The sequence below is a fragment of the Pristiophorus japonicus genome, chromosome 1 (assembly GCF_044704955.1).
Source record: "Pristiophorus japonicus isolate sPriJap1 chromosome 1, sPriJap1.hap1, whole genome shotgun sequence".
Lineage (NCBI taxonomy): Eukaryota > Metazoa > Chordata > Chondrichthyes > Pristiophoridae > Pristiophorus > Pristiophorus japonicus.
The window spans coordinates 380,612,052-380,630,675 of record NC_091977.1 but is presented as its reverse complement, the minus strand read 5'-3'; the positions used below and the strand labels follow the sequence as shown (position 1 = coordinate 380,630,675).

The following is an 18,624-nucleotide window of genomic DNA, read 5'->3' as shown; positions in this document are numbered from 1 at the left end:
ACTGGGCGTAGGAAAATATAGTTTTGTGTATTGCCCATTGCGGATCAGCAATGTATGGATTGTTATCGGCTTTTGAACAAGGTACTGAGGTTTTAAAAAAATAGTTAACACAGCGCCGTTGGCAAATAGCCCCCGGGGGGGAGTGAGGGTTATCGAGGTGTCTGGAGCACGGGTCCCTAACATTTAAACAGTGCTGATGGGTTGGTGTGGAGCGATCAGAGAGTCCCACAGAGAGAGGCGATGTGATAGACAAGGGGAGAGATCAAGAAGGCGAATTGAGGGCTACTGGCGGCCACCGTACACAGAGACCCTGATAGAGACCTCAGTACACAACAGCATGGAACAGAAAGAGGGAGGAATAGAGTGCGAGAGAAATGGACAGAGAGAAACATGTGCTACTACAGTTCTACTCTATCTCACCCAGCCTTATCATATCCTCTAACCCAGCTCTGAATAAAGTGCCTTCGATTTTCCCCCAGATAAGTGGTGATCTCCTGATTTTCTCATAACGATTAACATCCTTAGTGTCTTATTCGATAGCGACTATTAAGGGTGAGGGACAGAAGAGAACAAAATAAAAGGTAGGGTTTGCCAGCTGTTAAGACCTATCTGAAACAAAATCAGCCCCCGCGACAGCCACGCGTTATTTCAGTTTAAATACAATCAGGGTTATAGACACAAACATTAAAATAGAGGAAAATTGTAATTTAGATTGCTGTTGCAAAGTCACGTCAGTAGATCAGATATCAACGCAATCAATACAGGTAGTGTTTCATTGAAAAGAAGCGATTAGTGTGAAAGCGACGAGGTTGGATTTTTGATTTTTAACCTTATTCGGCTCTTGGGGTTATTTGTCCTCGTATTTTTTAGTTTGGATTTGAATGCCCTGAATATATAAAAAGCCAAGCGAAACTATTATTTAGGATCGCAGGCGCGAAATATTTTCTACACATATTTTTTCTGAGAAATCATGGAAGTCGTTTTTATTTTAATTTCCATCTTTAAAAAAAACTCCCGTTTTCAAGCAAGAATCACGCTTTTTAATGAGTTGATGACTTTTCGCCTTCGCTCTTCCTTTACTTCCAACTTCCAAAATGCTTCTAATTGTATTTACACAGCGGCTACACGCTCATACAAACACATACTTAAAAAAAACATGATCCTGGTGTGTACAGTCAGGATCCCCCCCCCCCCCCTCCCCTCAGTGTACGGACGTAGACCTTTGTGTATTATGTGACTTTTTTTTGTTTCGTTTTGGTGAATCCGCTTTCTGAGTTTGTGGGAATGAGCTTGTGTGTGTATGTGTGTGTGAGCATTAATCGCCCCAGTGCTGTAATTGTGTTTTCTGTCTCACTCGCTCGTGTTAAATCAGAGGAAGATTATTAAACCCTATGTGTGTGTGTCTTTGTCTTTGTGCTGATGCTGGACCGGGAGCTCTGTTGTGTTGTGTCTTTCTCTGTGTCTGTGTCTCTGTGCCTGACTCTCTGTGGCTCTGTGTGTGTCTGAGTGTCTGTTGTGGGTCATGTTTATGACTTTTCCATTATCGGCCACCGTGGCTTCAACTTCAAAGCGTCAAGTCCAATCTTTTGAATGTTGATCACCTCACTAATTACACCTTCCCGTCGTGCATCGGTAATGAAGACACATGCGCACTCAACTTAATCAGCCATTTTTTACAGGGCAAAATAATTAGCAGAATAAAGATATATCGGATTTTCATTTCCAGTTTCCCTTTTCCGTTTGCGGTCGCACGCCGAGAGTGCTTACACAGCCGGGCCCCAAGGACCGCTTCACCTCCGATTTGCTTTTGGCCTGGGATCCTTTTTATTTTAAAAACAATCGGGGGGCCAGTGGATGTGACAATAATTAATGTCATTATAAAAAAAAATAAAGAAGAAGAAGAGGCTGCGAGGGAAAATAGTAAGTTGCACTTTATTAAGCGGTAAGCCAGTATTATATCGGAAACACAATGAGCCGCGTTATCGATTCGCACTCTTTATCATTACAGACTTGGCTGGATTTTTTTTTCTCGCAAAACATAAAAAAACTGGAATTGTTTCTAAATGCGATTTAAATAGGATTGTTTTCTCTCTGGAGAAATCGGGTACCTGGTGTTTACACAAGTGCGATCGTGGGACTTTTAGGACATGTAGATACACATCAGAGACAGATCGGGCTGTCAGATTGCCTCGCCTCCCAGTCAAACTACTTCCAGACACAACTTGCTCATTCTTTTGGGGGTCTCGAAGGAAGCAGTTTCTGGTCCGAGACACAGAGAGAGACAGAAAAGGTGGCGACGCTGTCCAAGCCCCGCACTTTTCTGTCCTCCAGCGCTGAACTGTTCACTTTACTCCTGCCGCCTTTCAAAAAGGAGCCGGATTCCAGTTGCAATTATAACAACCACCGAGTTAGTTCTTTTTTAAAAAACAAGTAATTTGTGCAAAAAATGTTGCCTTTTTAACCAACAGCGACCATCAACGTTCAGGAACCCCCAACCCCCACCTTTACTAAAATAATAATTCTCGTTTTTTTAAAAACATTATTTTCGAGAGGATCGACCCCCAACTTAAACACCATTTAGTTCTCTGTCTTCTTTTGTTGTTTTTTTTTACCTGGCAGTATGTGGGCCGGCTGCTGGATGGCTGAGGGAGCAGGCAGCTCGGCCGGATTGAACTCATACATCAGCCTGGGTCGGAAGGCAGCGGCAGCAGCAGGTTGTGTGTTTATTGCAGGGTGATGCTCTCGGGGCGATCACACTCATGGTGATGATGATGAACTTGAAGGCAGACACGCTCCCCTGGTCTCTGGATCAGCATGTGTGTGTGTGTGTGTGTGGGTGTGTGTGTCTCTCACTCTTTCTCTGTGTGTAACTGTTTCCATAAGCAGCTGCTGCTGCTTCTGTCAAAAGCCGAGCTAAACTCTTCGTCCCCAATTTGTATCGCACATTATCCGTTTCGACTCATCCCTGTATGTCTCTAAGTATCTTTTCTAACACGAGTCGGAGCTCCAGACAGCTAAATCCGCGCCTCAACTCCCTTTGCCTTAACTCCGCTGTGTTCTGTATTTTTTGATTATTATTGAAGCTCGTATATAGTAGCCCTGCCTTTTCGTTCGGGGCAGACTTCTGCGATTGGGACACGACAGTGACACGGGGATCGATCGTTTAAACTCAGAGCAAAGGCTGGGTATGTAACGCACTCTCTCCCCTTCATCACTCCAGCAGCAACTGTGGGCACAAACAAAAAGCACACACGGAATCTAGGCTAAAAATAGAAAGGTTCAGAAATAGCATAGGTATGGAAACGTCGCGTGGAAACGTTTAATTTCCAAGTTCCCGAAGAATTGTTTACAGTTTTTGATACGAAAGGGCTCAATTATCTAAAACCGTCAACATCAGAAATAAACACTTTTACTTTTTTCTATAATGTCTATAAAGGTGTAAAAGGAAACAAAATACACACTGTGCGGCTTAGACTGACGAGTTGATATGCGATACAATCTTTTCTATACTTCTAAAAGGTACACCCGATGTATTTTGCAGTGACTGTAAATACATATCTATATAGACACAGCCACATATGGAGTATGTATATGAACACGGGGACACATATAGCGACAGAGATGTTTTGTGCGAATCCTTCTTTGTTTTCCGTCTTTTCTTTTTCTCTTGGACAACGCCACTGAGATTGTTTTTCAGTAATCGAACGGTGCCAAATGCTAACATTTTAAATTCGTTTTACACACGAATAAATACATTTTGGTTGATACAGTAACCTTTTGTTTTTGTTCTAAAATTATTTAGTCAGTGGCCTTAATAAAATCTTTGAGGCTAGTAACAATAGTTGCAAATACAATAGGTTAACTTATTAAACGTTGTTCATTTTGGAATGATTAAGAATGAGATTTGTATAGATTATTATCATGCAGTACTGTCATTGACGTTTGCCATGTTTCATCCACAATTAAATTAGAACCTTATCCGCTCAGATTGTGCAGTTAAGCGTTTTACAAAATAGTGCAAGAAACGTCTGTTTTTATGCAATAATTTTCTTTAATTTTGTATTGATATTCTCAAAAACCTTATGTTGCAAAATGGCTAATCAAATAAAAGGGGCTGGGTGAATCAGTTCATATATTCTGTAATATTCTCTTGGCACTTTAACCATAAGCTAAAACTTACACAGTGAAATTAGATTATCCACAATAACAATATTATAGCCTGCATTGGATGGAAGCAGAACTGAGGTGGCTTTGTTGATTGCAAGGGTTTAATGTTGCATTTCAGAATCTGATGTGGTTTAGCCTCCCTTCCATTAACTGGAAAAACCCCTGAGGTTTTACAATTATTTCTTAAAGATAATACATTTAACATGGAATTGGTAGGCAGAGGAAAACTCATAAATGCAAGAAGGAAAGCCCTTAATAACTCTTGAGATTCAGACATGTTCAGCAGTAAGATTGGTTCTGACTTCACCGAGGGTCGACAATGTGTCATTTCCATGAAGCCAAATTGCCCTCACCCTATATGATATTAATGTGCAAATCAATATTTCAGGGATTAAATTTCCCTTCTTCATTTTTTATGGTTTCTACCTCAATAAGTCTCAAGTCTATTAGAAGAGGCTTAGTGATTTAAAATCCTTCACTGCAGAATGGCTTGTTGCAACCTTTTATTCCCATCTCTTTTCTAAAGCTTGAAAGATTGAAGGTGTCCCAAGGAATCTGGTGGTCTCTGTCAGCACATGCTCAGTTGTGCATTTGACCTGTGATAAGTTAAAGGCCTGAGAAAGCTAGATTCATACAGTTGGCTCTTGCCTAAAATATTGTGCTAATCATGTATCGATTTATGTTTTAAATCATAATTATGCTTTCATTTTAACAGTGGAAGCTAAATTATTTGGTGACTATTCAAAACAATTGTCAACTAATTTGATGATAAAACCCTGCAGAGTAGGAAATACAGCATATAGTTTACAAAAAGAATTTTGACAACAATAATATAAAAATGTTCAACAGTTAACTAGTTTGATATAGAAATTTTAATTTCAAAGTCCAGCAGTATAATTGATCAGCACACAATAATTTGTTTCCTTTGAAGTGATGTATTCTCAGACTCTTAGTATTTTCCCAAAGATTTTCCACTCAAAATCCATTTTTATGATTGCGTACGTTATCTCTAGGAAGTTGCTGCTGACGTGAAAGTGACACCATCAAACTTATTAAGAGTTAGAAGCATATCCGCTAGTCACTATTGTTTGTGTCAGATCTATAAATAGCGTGAATATGTTTAGTGACACTGGGTCTTCATATTTCTATCACCAAGTGAAGTCATGGTGATGGTTTATTGACAGGTAAAAGTTGGCAACATAGTCAGGCTACTGTAGTACAACATGACGATTAAATTTTAAAACATTTTTTGTGAATATTGAAACAGTCAGCAAACTGTTGTTAGAATCAGCGAAAAAATGTACTACCAAAAATAAAACAAAAAGTTATGTAAAGTCAAAATGTAGGTTAAAATGTAACTACAGGATCAATGTAGCTTTTACAGATATATTAGCCTGTTGTAGTTAAAATTGTTACAGTCCTTTGAGGCAGTACATTATTTAGCAGTCTGGAATTTTGAATGTAATAAATATATATAAAATAACAAAACTGAAACCAAAAAGAAAAATTACACAATTAAAACATTTCCGATTCTAACCTAAAAACTCTACCTTATTTATTGTGCATGATTTTGTGTATGTAATCTGTGTGCGTGTGGTTGTACCTATATACAGTAAACCAGAACGAGAAGCTTTCTTCGTCGCAGTACGGGCAGTGAGCATGCACTGGTGTTGGAATGCAGTTACTGTTTCACTGGAGTAGTCTTATTCCCACTGCCGCTGATCTATTGCTGAATGTATAGGCCTCAAATCAGGAATCAGTGTCAATTTCAAGTGTCTCCCTCTCTCTCTGTCTCTGTATGAGCCACTCAATTGAAAGGAAACACGCAGCCAGGTTTTTATAAAAGAATGTGAGAAAATAGTAAAAGCGAGACTATTTTATGATTGTGAACCATCTGGATGACGTTCAGATGCAGCTGCACCAATTTTTGTACTCTGCAGAACAATTTTTCCATTCAGTGTAAAATGTTCCTTCCTAAAAATGTGGAGCAGACTCGCTCAATTTAGTCTGCAAAAAGAAATGCATATGAGAAAGGACAAAGGCTCCTTAATCCATGCAAGATGTCCATTTTGCCAAAAATTCTTTTCTTTTTTGCTTTGAAAAGTTATATCTATTTCACATGTGCTGCTGTTGTGAATGTTTGACTTAAAATTTATTTTGTTCAGATTCAATATAAATAATACTCATGGAGAATTTTTCATACTTATCAAAAATACAAACAAATTTGATTCCCATTTATAGCTAATTCCAATAAAATAATTGTAAATATATATTTTATATAATTGCTTATGAATCTTTCAGTAATACATTTTTTGGAGCAGTTACTGTTTGAGATCATTGTACAATCCACAAGTGGAAGTGTAACTGGATGAATCATGGTGCTGTGAATAATTGGCGTGAGTTAATTATTGTGCTACATCGGCTGATAAAAGTGAAGCTGTGATTGCAAGTCAGAAATGCTGGCAGGTTGGTACAGCTCACATACCCACAACACCAACAACTCTTGTGGGTGGAAAGATAAGAAGCTAGTAGTAGGCTTAATGTATTAAGTGTAGGGCCCTTCCGTTTGAACCCCCGGGCTGTGTGTAACACAACTATTCTTTCCTAGTTAGAATCTCTTCTTTGAGGGTTAAAAACTTGGATGTAGTTCAAGCGAAACAGCACACAGAGAAAGAACATGTGAATATGTACAACTTTCATGTAATTAGCGCTTAATTATATTAACATATGCAAATTGTTAATTTAGAGGCTTGTTGAGCTGGCAGAGATCAGCCGAGCACAATTGCATTATTGTTCTGGAGAAAATAATGGATTTTGAGTTGGATAGAGGAAACACATAACTAGCTATCTAATTTAACTCATACCATGGTAAAATTTCATTAGTCACCATGGTAACTGGGTTAATTGTGCTGACTAATGTTCAGGGCTGCAGAGTGTCCTAAAAGAAAGCCTTGTTTGCCTAATCCACCTTACAACGACACTTGTTTGTACATGTTTCCTTTGTATAGGAATTTGCATATGCAAACGAATAGTTTTTCTGTCTCATTTGTCATGGTTCTTCATTACCCATGAAGAGGACATTGTTACTTAGCTTTTTCTGAGTGTCCTAAGACAGCGCAGTGTCAACCAGTCCAGTTACATTCTTTCATAATTTGTTTCTGATTAATAGACCAGTTTCAGGTTCATTCTATTCAGACCTTAGCAAGGAAAGGTCAATTCTGTTGCTGAAAAGGGTTTCCGCAGTAACTAAAGCTGTTTTTCTTTGACCAATTAAATCACAGCTTAAAAGCAAGTGTAGCTTTGCATTGTGGAAATACCTTCACTAATAATCTTTCTCAGTTCTGATAACAGAATATGAAAAAAAGAGATTCTGCTGTTCCAGGATTAATCCTGTTTTTTGACAGAAACGTAAACTGATATAATTGCTTTTCAGTTGGAGAAATGGAGGTTTATACAAGTGTGAAAGCATCGGAAAAGGATTAGCATTTTTTTACATAATGAAAAGTACTGTTGAATGGCAGACTGAATGGTTGACTGAATGACTAAGATGAAAGGAAGATGAAAATGCAGGCTCTTCTCCACCCCCCCCCCCCCCAAATGCTCAGCTCACTCTAAAGATGTATTTGTCCAGGACTTGAGAAAACAAGCATAGTCTCATATTTCAGCAGCCTTATGGAATTCCCTTGGATTCTCTCATCTTGTGGAGTAATATGTATGATAATGGTGCAGCTTGGGGCTGATAAACAAAGGTCTGTATACAGGAGAGTTACAAGAACATGGCAGGCATGTCACAAACCAAATATTGACCACCAGTGTCAAGGATGTTCAACTATTTTCTCTGGTAAAAATTTTTTCCAACTTTACAAGCAGTATTCTATAGAAAGATAATATTATCTATTACAGTGTTACATAAATAAAACTCACTGTAATATCACCAATTTATTATGTTGTGTTTTGTTTCTTAAATGATTAAATTAAAACTTTGTTGGAGATATCATTTAAAGAAAATTAGCTTTCATTGCTTAATAGCTGTCAAAGTGATATGTGAATCTTTGCTTCATTGTCATTCTGAAAGTGAAAATACCATAGGTGTTACTTTTGAGAACATAAAATGAGACATTTTGCACCTTTGTTTAAATAATTATTTATCCTACGTATATTTTCAATAGGTTTCACATGCATTTATTTAGATTGTAATAAGTAACAGTTTCAGGCCCCAGACAGTTGTAGACATAGACCATCAGCTGTTGACCCCTATTGTTTGCTGGCAGTTCGCAAAACTTCTATATGCACATACTTGTCATTTGAATAAAGGTCTTGTCAGGTTAATTTTTAATGTGAAATTACTTAAGCTATAAAAGCTTCAGGGCACTTGCAATACCATAAACTGAAATCACAGTAACTGTATATTGGTACTTTAATTTGTGTATGACTATTTTAACACGTAAAATGTGTTATAGTCTGTTTCTTTAAAGATTGGCATATTTTATAATTGTTTTAAACACATTTAATAAACTGTCATGTGCTGTAATTGGCACATTTCCAGTCTCTGCAGAATTGAATGACGGGCAGGTTAGTAGCTGGTTACAATTTGCCCATGCTCCCATAGTATAGAGGAGGAATAGCTAAATGATTCTAAATTACAAAAATAATAATTGTAATGCTGTTGAAGTAATCCAGTGAGTCTATTGGACAGACTGTACAAATGCAGTTGTTACACAGTATGAGTGCAACTACTGTGTTAAAAAAGGTGGATTGATTCACATAGCAACTCATTCTGACAAGGTTATTACGTTTTATTTTTAATCACAAAATAGCTTTAAACGATCAAGATGGCTCTTGCTTATGTTAGGTGTTTTTTTTCAATTTAGCGACACCATGTCTAAAAATGTAATGTCTGCAATCCACATGCTTTGGAATTACTCTGGTTAAAAGTACAGGAGGAGATTGTATGCATTAAGTTTTTCAGTTTTGATTTAATTATATTTTGCTGGCATGCAAAACAGTTTAGTGTATTACTACACTGACAGGAACAGAGTTCAACTTAGATGGAACTTGAAATGTACAGTTAATATTGATATATAGTTAGTTTTGATAAGAGAGATTTCTGCATCCTATCCATTAAATTGTAATCCTGAGAGACCAGAACCTTTCAATACTATACTGTATTTTATTATAGAAGGAACTGCATAAATCATATTTGCAAATACTAAACTTTAAGAAAAAAGAGCAATCTGATTTCTTTTTGTTTTAGCAGAGATAATCATTCAAAGCCATTTCACAACATTTAGCTTCAACATAATGAATGATAAAAAAGGACAATGAAATAGTTGAATGACAAATCAGAATAGGTTCATTGAAATAGCAATAAAGGTATGAATTAATTGGATTTAACATCAAACTAATACAGTGAGGAACCAACAAATCAGAACAATATCACAAAACCATGACATTTTTGTTGTTTCTTTAATGATATATTTGGCAGGGAGTGTGTGACTGCTTGGACTATAAATAATAACCGCTGTACAGCCTACCATATTGAAAGTAGTCTGCTATCAGCCTGTCACAGAGTTGAGAGTGATCATTGTAGATAAGCTTTTCCCTTAATTGAAATGCACATACTTCTGAACAATTTAGCTATAAGGTTTAAAATGAATAGCTATACTAATGCCATCTTCTGTCGTATAAGATCCACGATTAAGCCTACAATGGGACATCAAGAATTGTAGGAATGATGTGTTTTTCAAATATTTAATCAACTCCTTGTAGTACTGTAAGAGGCAAGCCACTGCAGACATGCTAATGTATAGATGCATTCTAGTTTAGTTAGAAATGCCCTCCTAACATGACATGCAGTATATGCCTGTTAATCGGAATAAGCTTTTATGGGAACATTTACTCAACACAATTCACTATTTGCTTAGTAAGATCAATTCAAAGTTTGAGATAGGTGAGGCCTTGCTCACCTATGCCAGTGTTGTCATTAAGAAATTTCCATGTGAGCTGCAGAAGTATTTGCACCTTCTCGGAAAGAATGGGGATTAGTTGTGTGCGCGCTGACATCTATGATCTATTTCATGTAAAAGGAACAAGGATGGATGATATCCAATGCAGAGAAAGGAAACAGATAGCATGTCTTATAGACAGCTTTGGGTGAAGCAGTTTACTCTAGTAAGATCAGAAATGCTGTCAGAAAATACACACTATTTATATATAATATAATATCAGATGACCAGGATTAATGTAGAAAGCTTTGAGAGGTTGTGTGAAATTATTGAAATTAAGCTATAGTACTTTATCTACAGCTTTTAACTGATAGTGTGAAATGCTTTGATGGAATATTACAGCTACATTTTACATAGCATTACATAGAATCTACAGTACAGGAAAACGCTATTTGACCTAACTGGTCTATGCCGGTGTTTATACTCTGCACAAGTCTCCTCCCACTCTAATCAACTCTTTCCACGTCCCTCTATTCACTTCTCTATCATGTATGCAGCAAGCCTCCCTTTAAATTTGTCAATGTTACTTGCTTCAACCACTCCATGTGGCAGTGAGTTCCACATTCTGTGTGTAAAGTAACTCCTCCTAAATTCTTTACTTGATTTGTTAGAGACTATCATGTATTTGTGACCCTTTTATTAATTATGTCAATTCAATAATCATTTCACAAATGTTATATATTTTGTGGGCTGTACTTAAATATTTCTCAGATATACTAAAATGGAGTTTAAAAAAGCCTGAGCAAAGAACCGCTTAAGTAACAAAAATCTTAAAATGACTGACTCTGTGGCTGACTGAACCTCTAAAGTTTAATGGGGATTTAAAGAGAATTAAATGGTATGTATTTGTTCTTTGTGACAGTTGTAGATTTTACAAGGAGCTAGCTTCTTTGGACAGATGAGCATGATATGCAGCTTTTCAATTTGTACGCCCACCGCATAAAAAGGTGCCAGCAATTACCTGACATAGTAGAAAGGGCTGTGTTGGTACAGATCCGTAGGTTCTGAAGTGGTATGAAAGAATGGGAGACGTGTTCCTTTGCTGAAATGAAGCAGGTTGCAAAGCTTGGAACTATTAAGCTCTGCCAAGTGTTGTTGGTCCTACAGGCCTGTTTAAGTGTTCGCTGTCAACAAGCAAATCACAGGGAGCACTTTCTCTGGCTCACCTCCGATTTATTCATGAACTAAGCTTCACACACCACTCCTTGGCCCAATAAGAGGGGGCAGGTGCCAATAAGAACATCACTTGAAGAGTTACCTTCAGAGCCCCTAGATGTAGATAGCACTTCAGAGAGGAGGAGGCTGACTCCACTTCTGAAGGTCCGTCTTGTAGTTGATTCTGTTAAGACCCTAATTCAAAACTGAATTGTTAGAGCCAAAATGAATGTAGATTCCTTTTACTTCTATGTTACGATTTAAATAAATGAAGTAATGACTAGTGGATGTTAATTAGAAGAAGGAGTAGCCGGGACTCCAATAAAGTACTACTGCTCTGTGATTTAATTGGCATTTATTATGTAAATAGATACCAATAGTATCAAAGATGAGCATGTAAAGTTTACAAGTTGTGTTTTCTAAGCAGTGTGTGCAATATGCAAAAAAAAGTTACAGTAATACTAGTACAGTGTAATCTACCTCTTTTCCCCAAAGAGCGGGAAGGATACACAACAGACAGATATCTGGCACAGTGTTTGCAGTGGGGCAGAGGTTGAGTACAGTTGCTGAAATCCCTTGAGAAGCACTTACTAAGTAGCCTTCTCATATCCTGTCTGATCTATGGTGGAAGAGTCTAAGCAGCTATTACATGTGTGTGCAGGTATTATTAGCCAATGAAGGATTAAAAAAAAACAAAGCAACAACAAAAACTCAGCATCTTGGAAAATGATGGGACGAGAGCTAATGGAATAGAATCTGTAAAATGCATTGATGGAAGCTAATGATTTAGTTGTGGATAAAGTAGTCATCTTGTGCAATCTGATCACAGTCATGAGATCATTTGTCATGGATGAAGTGAAAATGTCAGGACCAATGAGTCTGTGAGTGCCAAAGGGGGCAAAAGGGCTTTAGGAGACACTTTTGTGCAGTACTAGGGACACGACACAAATGGAACTCTGGGGAAATGCAGGGTTAGTAAACTTAGTATGTGTAGGGTAGTAAAATTTGATAAAATAATACACAAAAGGATAAAGATGGGATTATGACATCAGACTTTAGTGATATCTTAACAGTGCAAATAAATTAAATGTAAAAAAGTAGTGTTTTAAAAGCAGTTGAGCATAAGCCATCCACTCTTGGAGGTACAAGTCAGTCTTTATTTCTCTTGGATCTATAATGGCATTTTAAAAGATAATTTGTAAAGAATAGTTGACTTCATGGCTTCAGTGGTCTGATGACTGCTTAGTCCATTAAAATGGTTAAACAATCATTTGATGCATTTAGCAGAAATAACAGGACCTGACTGAAAGATTCGATGAAATGTTTAAAAGGTGCTAGTATATGTAAGTTGTCACAATGTTGCGAGTTATTGTTCCTTTTATTAAACTGAGCTGAAATAGTTTACCTTAGTAAAATGTAAAAATAAATAATCCCCTCAATATAGCCAGAAAAGCAACTGTCTTAACTCTCGTCATCAGTTTTGAGCACAAGTTTATAATCAAAGCATTACAAATGTACTTTTAAAAAGTTGGTGTTAAAATAAGATTACCTTGATCGGTCTTATTTCTGCCTTCATGGTGGAATAACGGGGCAGTGTTTCACAAAAATCAAGTTCAAGTCCAAAGAAGACCAATGTAGTTTCCTCTAAATACATACTTCAGACTTGCAGAAGAAGTCTCAGTTAAATCTGACATCATAGTTTCTTATACTCCTGTATGAAGGGGCCCTTGTAACATCTTTCTTTTCTAATTTGCTGAAAATGATTTAAATATAATGACAATTATTGTTAATAATCTCAATAACATTATTTTTCTGTCTTAAAATACTTCATATGACTCTCAATTTTATTTTTATATAGTCATTCTTACTTAAAATATTTACTAAAATAAAGTTAATCATAAAAAACAACAGTTTTTGAGTCTTTCTTTGATGCACCATTAATATTCCATTTCATTATAGTATTGCTTTGTTAATTACTGCTAGCTATTGTCTGTTTGCACTAAATCCTGAAATCTAATCAAAATCCTGCTTTAGGTAGTGTCTTGTGGTAAACTTTAATTAACTCTTATTACATTGAAGAAGTCTTCAGCTGCTGTACTAACTAATCATTTACCTTCATTATGGTCTGACAGCTCGACTTGTTAATGGCTCTAATAGAACCAGCACTCATTGAATAAACCTGCAGAGTTTACTTCATTCACATTACTTGGTGCAGAATTACACTGCTACTAAAATAATCAGCGAGAGCTGGAGTTAGTCAGTTGTGTCGCCTTGTTTAGCTTGACTGATATGTGTTACTTTTGTAAGTAATCTTGCTAATCCCCTTCAGCAAATTATTAGTAAAAGAAACAAAAAGATTTTAAAACAATAGTTTGTGTCTCTTCATGTCAATAAAACACAACTTTAATGAAACCATTAATAACATTTTATTATAGAATAGAATACAGTGAGGTGGTCAAGTTGTATATAGTCCTATTCAGTCAGCTATGTAGACAGTGTGGGTCTAGTTCGCAATTTACTACTGTTGTTCCTAACTATCAGAGAGGAAGGGTAGGGAGCTGAATTAATAATTATATTTACCATTTTGACAAGAGCCCATCGGAAGGCAGCAGTTTCCCATTATTGTGTATTTCAGCTCCCCAGTCAAGACAATGCCGGTTAGCATGATGTTACGATATCATGCTTTAACTTCAGTTGGATCTCATGTTTCTCAGAGAATCTATGATTGAACTATTTTTCAATATATAAAAATATAAATCACTGCAAAATCAGTTACCCATTTTTTGCAATGGTTATTGCAGCAATTTTTTTAAAGCTTTGATTGCATTATGAATTTTGAGAGACCTCAGAATGATATATCATGCTGGTGCAACAAAAGAAAATGCACCTCATGAAAAGTTTGTGTGAAAGGTGCCAAATGGCGGAAACGGATGATATACAGATAAAAATGCATTGGCGAGTCATGGAGATAGAATATCCATGGAGTTTCCCTCCATAACTTCGGCGGAATATATGGATTCTGCCAATTTCCCACCAAAGTTGTGGCGAGAGACCAGGCAAATCCGAAACAGAAACTCCAAGTGACGAGGTTTAGCCAGTGAGTCGCTAATGACTGCTTGGTCTACGTTGAGTCAGCTGGCGCAATAGTAGGAGCTACATAATAAGCCTTTGCGCCTCGGGTTAGAGAGGAGTAAATCACCGGGGTTCCTGTTTCTGACCACGTTTTAGTCTCCCTTGCTGGAATCGGCTTGTGTGGATATTGGATGAGGACAGTATCGGGTTCAACTGTGCAGTTCCATACAGACAAATAACATGCTGACGCTTATGACAAGACTTGTACAAATAATGGCAAATTGGGAAAAATAGGATGACTGGAATCATATCCCATGAAGGGTTCGTAACTTCAGGGGAGGGGAGGAAATTCGGGACAGAAAATAAGATAATCCCTTGAAAATATGTTCTGTAGGATGAAAACTAGCTGAAATCTGCATTGCAATGAATGACTTGTACAAAGTGTTTTAGGCATTCAAAACATTCTTGCAAAATCATTTTATTTCATTTTGTAGTTTGATTATGATAAGCTGCTGAATAGTAAGTGTGTCCCTTTGTGGAGAGTGTTTTAGGGGGGATAATTTAATACTGGCTGAAGTCAAATCTCAGATGGCCATTGACCCAAAAGACTCAAAACTGGTAATATTTAATTTGTAATAATTGTATAGATATGAATCATAATTTGAGGGCACTTTATATGTTCAATATTCTAAGTGTAGTTATTGCAATAAAATTTGAATTCATACATCACTTCCCAAATGTTTTGGTTGCCGTTTCAGTTTTAAAAATGTACACGGCACACTATAGTCACACTGCAATATGTGCTACACTTGTATTTTTACTGGCCTAAAAACCTGAACAAAGGTGTAATTTATAAACAGGATTTTGCAGTATTTGTAATGCTGTGATGACATTTTTTACAACGTCTTTGATCATGCTCACTTTCATATGACCTTTTAAAATTTAGGAATGATGAGAATATCTTTTTAGAAGATTATTCTAAAGCTACAATTCCAGGCAGAATTCCCTCTTCTGAATAATAGACTGACTTTTCAGGTTATTAAACACGTTCAGGTCTAACATTCCTGTTCTACCTATCTTTTCAACTAGATCTGAGGCTAAAACATTGCTAATAGCTTTGGAATGCTTACTGGGGTACCTGGTCTGTGATTACATTTTATGAAGATAATTACAGTAGAACTAGCCTTGAAGCAGGATCTGCTGGAGAACAGCTTTTGAACTCTTAACATATATCGTGATTCTGGTTAGGTGGCAGTAGGAAGAGCCATCACTGCACAGAAATGACCTGATAATTATATCAGGATCTGTTATGAACATAAATAACTATGAGTGAAAATGTCAAAAACTGCAGCAACTGGAATACTCTGCAGAAATTAGAAACAGGAGTACAGCAGTTTCCTCACTTATTGTTCACATTATCCTTCAAAGCAATCCAAGTGGCCTCTATACGTTTATGAAGGGTTGAGGTAAAATTACAGATTCTGAGTAATGATCCTTAAATAAACATGGCACTAATAATTGTTCATCATAGTCTAGTTTAATGCACTGGATCTTTGCTCCTGACTTGCGAGGATAGCATGGATTTGGGGTTAGGCTCTATATGTGAAGCTGGATTGCTAACTTTACATTAAATCCTGATCGGGAGCATTTTTTTGTGGAGGGGGAAGAGAATGGTGCTATCACAGACAGATGCTTGTAAAATCAGCTTCAATTTACATAACCTTCGAGTACTTTCATATTGTATACACTTTGCATTATAATACAAGATGTGACTGACTTGTAGATTAATATTTATTTAGCACAGGGAAATCAAAGGGATTAAGCAGTCATCATTTTAAATCTAATCCTTCTTTGCATGGATGAGACAAAGGGAGGGTGATTAATGTACATGAGGCTGATAGAGGCACAGTGAAGTTCTTCTGTTTCATCTGTACCCACTTCTGATTAAAAAATTAGTATCGCAGCTCCAAATGTAAAGCAGACTTGCATCGAGGGTACCTCGCTTTCCATAGGGCACTTGATTATTGATTCCTGCACACCTCAGATCTTTAACTTGCTTGACTACCAACTTTATTGCAACCTCTATGCTTCATGCTCCAATGATTCAATACTACAAGCTTCTTTGAGTAACATCAACAAGAATGTTGTCCAATGCAATCAAAGTATTTAATGATACAAAGGGGAGGAGGATAAAAATACCACAAGTAAATTATTCATCAAATGTTTTTTTTTAATTGTTAGGCCAACTATTATTACTTTGCAGATTGGGGACCCTTACCCCAACATTACTTCCTCACCACAGATTGCAAAAAAATGACTGACTGTACCAACCCAATTTGCACTGAATGCATATGTGTTGGAACCATGTTGAGGAAAAATTGGGAAGTTAATGTGAGTGCCAGAACAATTAGAACTGTGCAGTTTGCTCTATTTTGTTACAAATGATACAGTGATTTTGTTTGTTGTTAGAACGAAGGGGGTTTTGCTAAGGCAGCATTGGCCTATCAGATACTGAACTTCAACTACATGGGGGAGCATCAGTCAGGATGCAGGAAAAGTCTTGTTGTAACAGGAGATTTGTAATGGCACAGTTTGTTACAATGAGGCTTGACTTATCTTTACAAATGAGTGTGGGAGGACCTTGTTCATCAGGGCTGAGCTTCGAGGAGTGTTTAAAAATTCATACTAAATTACTGATTTTTTTTAAAGTAGCTTTGTGGGGAAAGGTGTTAGTTTGCATTTATGTCCTTTACAATGTGATACAGACAATAAAGTGGCGACCGTCGAATGTTGCTTCCAATGTGCAAAAACTGCCGTATTTATATTTAGAATGAAATCTATTAAGGTTGTATATGTCTCATGTTGTCTGATTAGTCGTTAAAATATTTAGGGCTAGAAATTGATCAGCCTACCGCCGGATTTTTTGGCGGTATTTCATCGTTTTGAACTGAAAATGGATCGATGGGAAATTCATTGCAATCTTCTGCCGGCGGTTTCGAAATACCGCTGAGGAGTGGACTGCCGGCGTGCAATGCTAGGAAAACAGTTCCCGCCCGAGTTTGGTGGAAGCGGTGATCCGTACTTCTTCAAAAGAAAATGCCCAGTCGGACCAGCCTTTCGATGGACGGTAGGTATGAAACCCTGCAAAAAAAGGTAAGTGAACGTTTTTTTTTAAATTCTTTTGCAGCGGTTCAGTGGAAAACGCTCTGAATGTTTTCCGATGTTTTATTTTTTGAAAAAATATTTTTCTTGTTTTCTCTCCTCCCTATGCTGAATCTAGCCTCAAACTTAATCGCCCATTTTTCCCGCCGGGCATTTTATTCTATTTTTTGATCAATTTTCTGCCGGCGTTAATTGCAGAATCTTAGCCTTTTTTTGGGCAGTAAACGGGCGGTGGCAGCCTTTGATCAATTTCTAGTCCCTGGTTTGATAAATTATGTAAGCATTCATGAACAAGAAAAAAAAAGGAAAACTTTGACTGGCCAGGTAGCATAAGCACACAAACCTTTCCTTTATTTATCTATTTATTTATGGGTATTTATCTTTGAAACCTTCAAGCCAATTCAAATTTAATTTTTTCACCTTTTACAAGACAGATGTATATTTTGTTTCAGTCTTCCATTCAAACTTAATTACCTTCTCCGTCTTTGTGGTGACTTGGGCGGAAAGTTTTTGTCGAGTCAAAAGAGGTCGTCACACATTCTTTTGCAGCTCTCTTCATTAATTCATCCTTGCAGGAGCACTTTCTATCGTGCTGGGAAGGTAGAAGGGTGTAATAGAAGAGCCCTGAAACATCAGCAGGAAGCTCTAAGCTGGTTAATGCAGTATAATTGTCTGGACATAGACTGGCCTTTGTTTGTGCGGTTCACTTCGAATCAGCTGTAATTAACTCCAGAGTGTTTCCAGATTGCCAGCAAAAAAATTACAGCTTTTCTGTTTTAAATTGGAGAGCTCACAAAGACATTAGCTATGCAGATTGGTTTACTTTGATTTGTTTCTTTCTTATAAGTGAAGGGTTGTATAGTTTCTGGAAAACTGTTTTCAGTTATTGTAAAATCACATAAATTTTGAGTTTTCAGTGTCCAAGAATCATTTTAAAATAGTATTTTTCTAAGCAAATAAGTTATAAGCTCATTATTAGCCAAAATTAAAACAGCTAACAATTACATTTTGATATGTCAGTAATGCAATAAGCAGTCATCTTGTTACAATATAATTTGGTTTA

General features: G+C 36.9%; 1 protein-coding gene across 1 annotated transcript in view; it reads left to right on the top strand.

Annotated features, from left to right (window-relative positions):
• The first annotated feature begins 1,896 nt into the window (after window positions 1-1,896).
• Window positions 1,897-18,624, top strand: part of zfhx4 (zinc finger homeobox 4) — a 345,676-nt gene continuing 328,948 nt past the window's right edge. The window contains exon 1 of the mRNA XM_070891069.1: window positions 1,897-1,920. The gene's annotated coding sequence lies outside the window, so the exon portion shown is untranslated. The remainder of the gene's footprint in view (window positions 1,921-18,624) is intronic.